This window comes from Littorina saxatilis, linkage group LG16 (assembly GCF_037325665.1).
Source record: "Littorina saxatilis isolate snail1 linkage group LG16, US_GU_Lsax_2.0, whole genome shotgun sequence".
Lineage (NCBI taxonomy): Eukaryota > Metazoa > Mollusca > Gastropoda > Littorinimorpha > Littorinidae > Littorina > Littorina saxatilis.
The window spans coordinates 8502282-8508200 of NC_090260.1; positions in this window are offsets into that span (position 1 = coordinate 8502282).

Below are 5919 nucleotides of genomic sequence, written 5' to 3' on the forward strand. Positions count from 1 at the left end.
TGCCTGTCTGTCTGTCTGTCTGTATGTCTGTCTGTTCATCCGGTCTTAGATGTCTGGTACTTATGAGTCGATTAAGCTGCCATTAATTTTTGGTGTGTTGCTTGGAAGTGGGCTACAGACGGCCTAAGCCAAGAGAGGAGATATGAGCTTTGAATGCCTTCACACAACCAGCAAGGGAATTAATCTGACGTTTAAGGTTTTATGACGGAGACGTGCGTCTCAACAAAACAGCTCACGTAGAAATAATTTGCAGTAAGCAATTTAGAATCATTTAATAGCTAGTGAAACATTCATTCAACAACCATGGGTGTGTACACTTATAGATCATAATTGTATTACTCCTTTTCAGCTGCTTTCACATAAGTTTTCAATTGAGGTTTACACCTGTGTCAATTCTTACGTCTTGATAGAAAACCCCTAATTCACGGGCTTGCTTTGCTTCGAATTTCGACGTGACGTTGTCATGGAATTTTGGCGTCACTCGTTTTTGACAGCTTTTGAGGAGAAGACCAAAACTGTTTATCTTTGTTATGAAATATTGTTTATATTTTTACCTGGTATGCAGAGAAAGGTAAAAGCATGTTTCTTCTTCTTCTTCTTCGTTCATGGGCTGAAACTCCCACGTTCACGCATGTTTTTGCACGAGTGAATTTGTACGTGTATGACCGTTTTTATCCCGCCATTCAGGCAGCATACGCCGATTTCGGGGGAAGCATGCAGGGTATTTTTGGGTTTCTATAGCTCACTCTGACATGGTTTACAGGATCTTTTCCGTGCGTACTTGGTCTTGTGCTTGCGTGTACACACGAAGGGGGTTAAGTCACTAGCAGGTCTGCACATACGTTGACCTGGGAGATCGGAAAAATCTCCACCCTTAACCCACCAGGCGGCAGCGACCGGGATTTGAGCTCACCACCTTCCGATTTGGCGGCCAAGGTCTTATCCACTACGCCAATGCATGCGCACGAAAAATAAAAGCATGTTTAATCATGTATTGTCAATCGTATGTTAGAGAATACTTCTCATGGAGAACGATTTACTTAGTCTAAAGCACGAATCATCAAAATCGCCAGGAATCGAGTTTCACCAACATTCCAGGATGACGACGATTTGTTCCACTTAACAATGTAACTCAGTGGTGTTTTTGTCTACACGCGTGGATAGCGGCAGTGGCGGCTTGAGCTATTTGGGTCACCGCTCCCACGTGACAAGCAAGTTGACACTCTTCACAATTAACCGGCCACTTAGTTACTGCAGCAAGTTGAACAAAGTGTGCTTAATACAAAGTGTGCTTAATACAAAGTGTGCTTAATACAAAGTGTGCTTAATACAAAGTGTGCTTAATACAAAGTGTGCTTAATACAAAGTGTGCTTAATACAAAGTGTGCTTAATACAAAGTGTGCTTAATACAAAGTGTGCTTAATACAAAGTGTGCTTAATACAAAGTGTGCTTAATACAAAGTGTGCTTAATACAAAGTGTGCTTAATACAAAGTGTGCTTAATACAACGTGTGCTTAATACAAAGTGTGCTTAATACAACGTGTGCTTAATACAAAGTGTGCTTAATACAAAGTGTGCTTAATACAAAGTGTGCTTAATACAAAGTGTGCTTAATACAACGTGTGCTTAATACAAAGTGTGCTTAATACAAAGTGTGCTTAATACAAAGTGTGCTTAATACAAAGTGTGCTTAATACAAAGTGTGCTTAATACAAAGTGTGCTTAATACAAAGTGTGCTTAATACAAAGTGTGCTTAATACAAAGTGTGCTTAATACAAAGTGTGCTTAATACAAAGTGTGCTTAATCAGTTGTTCCCTCACGGTTGACAGGGGGAAGACAAACACACTACAACGGAAACAAAAACTGCTACACCATTCAGTTCCCAGTTCTTCTTCAGCGTTCCAGAATTTGTCTGGTTACGTGTGAGCTCGTTTGCCCATTTGGGTTCCCCACACTATACTCTGAGAGCATAGTCAGCTCACTCTGCTTTCTTTGAGTAGGCATGCTGGGTATTTTCGTGTTTCCATAACCCACCGAACTCTGACATGGATTACAGGATATTTTCCGTGCGCACTTGGTCTTGTACTTGGGTGTACACACGAATGGGGTTAAGTCACTAGCAGGTCAGCACATAAGTTGACCTGGGAGATCGGAAAAATCTCCACTCTTAACCCACCAGGCGGCAGCGGCCGGGATTCGAACTCACGACCTCCCGATTAGGAGGCCGACGTCTTACCACCACGCCACTGCGCCCGTATATTTGGCATGAATCCGGTAAAAGGGCAACACCGTGTAGCAAACAACACAGTGTGTCGTCTTTTCTCACAGTCCAACACAAGACAGACACTGTATGAAATAAAAAACGCTCGCGCTGGACCCGAGTACTCTTCAGACATTCACACATACACACACACACACACACACACACACACACACACACACACACACACACTCTCTCTCCCTCACTCCTTCTCTCTCTCCCTCTCTCTCTCTCTCATACACACACACACACACACACACACACACACACACACACACACACACACTACCACATCTACATTCTAAAACACGTCACGTTCCAAATCAAAAGACGACATTCTATTTTCTTACGTCACTATTCTTGGTTTACGGTACCATTCGGCGGCTTTGCTACGAGTATGGCATAGTCTTGGTTTGCCGAGACATTGCACCGTTCTATCAGACTGCCTGGCTGGCTGTTGCACCGCGAATTCCTCCCACCGCCAAGTCGTTTTTTTGTGGTTTATTTCGCATGTAGGTCCCAGGTAACATTATGAAGTTTTAATACGATCAATCGGACCTATTATCAAGTTAGTGTATCAACTTTTGAACGAACTGCGCCCAGTAGTTTCCCAGCAATAAGCTGTTAAGTCGAGACACACACACAGACAAAGTCTGCTGGACCCTAGTACTAGCGTACTCGGGGATAAAGTAGGCCCTATAAGGAACCACACACTGTCTTGTCTATCCTTGGCGTCAAACAGAAGACAGACATTGTAAAAAAAGAAAAAAAAAAGAGTTTATCGGAAAACAAATAGTTTTGACTTTTCTCATTCCAACAGAAGACAGGCAATGCATGAAATATATTGTACCGAACACCATATAGTTTCATTTCATTTCCATTACTTTATTATTCCAATGGTGAGACAGTCGGGTTGCTTGAAGCAGCAACAACAGTCGCGCTACCCACTGTGTGCATGTTGAGGTGCGGTCAGACGCCTTCACTTATGGCAGACAGACCGAGGTCTTTTACGATCCACTGTGGTGACACAGGGATAGGACATACCGTCTCTGAGTCTGCACATAAAGTTGACCCGTGTCCGTCCCGGCCGGGATTGGAACCCCATCACAAGTCTAGTGCTCTACAAACTGAGCTTCACGGGGAAGAATTTGTTCGTCCAACAGAAGGTGAATGAGCGGAGAAGCAGGACAGTGTCCCCCAAAACGGGGGGAGGGCAGGGGAAAGGGGGAGGGGGGCAGGGACCAAGGGGGCAGGGAGCGGGGGGTGTCGCCGAGCAAGACAGTGCCACAAAAAGGGGGCTGGGGGGCTGGGAAGCCGAGATGGTTTCGCAAGACAGTGTCACAAAAGGGGGACAAGTTGGCAAGGGAGCAGGGGCGGGGGGCGGGCCGAGATTGCAGAGCAAGACGAATGAGAAGTGACTGCAGCGGTACTTCGTCTTGCGATTGTCTTCACGCCTATAAAGCCGCTCTGAGCTCCGACACACTGACACACACTCCCCCACTTCCATGTCTCTCCACCTCTGAGGAGACACGCCAACTTCTTAACTTATGTGTTCCTCTCTGTCTGTTGCCTGTCTGTCTCCCAGATAAATAACGTTATCACGAGACGAACAGAAATCTCAGAGATCGTCTGCTTCTCAACTGTTTCGCGCAAATCGTGTAATATCTATTTTTGCGGAAACCTCCCGAAGAAATGCAATCTCAGCGGCTTCCACCAGCAACATAGTCGTGCTTTTTTGGAATGTGACGTCCTGTACTTCGTCAGTCACACCTATCTCGAAAACTAAGCGTCGCACAGAACCAGCGCCCTTCTGACACAACGTTCGCCCCGTGCGTTCAGTCGCGTTTGTCGCACATTTTGCGACACGACAATAATCATAAGATGCTTGGTGGCTTGTTGACAGACCAGCTTTTTTGTTGGTCCGAGGACCATAATTATCGTCTTTGGTTTTATCTTTATCGACTAAGGCCAATGAATAGATATCGCAATAATCATTTATGTCAAAAAGTGGAGATATGTGTGCATTTTCGGGATTATAATTATATGATCGATACAGACTAACACAGACCATCGAAACCCTAATGGGGAGCTGGGGAAATGCATTTGTGAACGTTACAAACCAGAAAGTATATTGGAACACTGCCTACGGCACCTACAGTTGCGATCCATCTGAGCCGACTGCGAAAAAGTGGCCCCTCAGAGCTGGAACACTATATGACCGCCTCAGAGCTTTTTACGCCTTGAATATGTGCGCGATATAAATTGCATAAAATACAAATAAAAAAATTAAAAAAATAAATCCCTGCGCTTAGAACTGTACCCACGGAATACGCGCGATATAAGCCTCATATTGATTGATTGATTGATTGGAACGTCTCCCACACCGTGGTCAGAGTGTCCTAATGGGTTCCGCGTTACTGACCCCCCTCGTGCACTGTGAATTATGGGATAGGTTTAAAACGGTCAGCTGGGCTGGACGTTGGTCGTTATTGTGGGCTGACTCGCGGGGATGGCTAGAAAGATGCAAACTTTAACCTGCCGGGCTGGACATGTCTTCTTTCTGGTTGTGTGGGCGTGTGTGGTGTTTGTTTGTTTTTATAGATAATATGGTGCTTATAAAAGTCTCTTTTTTTAAATATTGTCAAATCTGAATGGGTTTTTTACATTTTCGAACAACACATACACACGCACGCACGCGCACACACACACGCACGCACGAACACACACACACTCACACACACACACACAATCTGGCACACACACACACACACACACACACACACACACACACACACAATCTGGCACACACGCATATACACACACACACAATCTGGCACACACACACACACACACACACGCACGCACACACACACACACCCATTGTTCAGAGCTGACCAATTAATAGCTTACGCTTTGGTGAGCTAAAACTAAGTACATGTAGGGTACTGCGAAGTAGATGCGGAATGCGAGTGGTATTATTAAGTATTTTCCGTGCTACTTATTCTTCTACGATACCATCGTTACTGCCTTACCGAGACTTGGCATTCCACGAGGAACCTCGATCTCTTCTAAAGCCTCGTGCAATCTATTACGTCAAAGCAAAGGAACGTCACTCTGAAAGTGTGGCGTGACGTGTTAGTTCTAAAAATTCATCGAGGGTAATTATAGCGAGCGAAATATTATTTTTCTATAATGACGTTTGTCTCGGTGACTTTGGCATCATAAGCTGTGGAAAAACAGGTCCCTGCCAGACTTGCTTGACATGACCTCATTTACATGATATACACACGTGTGATTTGAAGGATTATTATCTCACGAGTGTCTCTCTGACGTATGTAGGATAATAATGTGTCATGACACGTTATTTCGCTTTGTTGGGTACCATCATGGTACTGTTCTGCCCCAGTCAAAACAACTTCCGCATTCGTAACAAAAACAGCTAGAGAGGAATATGAACAGAATTTCCTTTAAAATGGGTGTGTGTGTGTTTGAAAGAGGAAGTAACAGACGCGTCCGTAACCTGAGACCAAGTCGTTCGTGCATGACACACACGTACTGCAAGACACACGGTGACAGTCACTGCTTCCTTCTAATGTTGACAATCAATCAATCAATGAGTCTTATATCGCGCATATTCCGTGGGTACAGTTCTAGG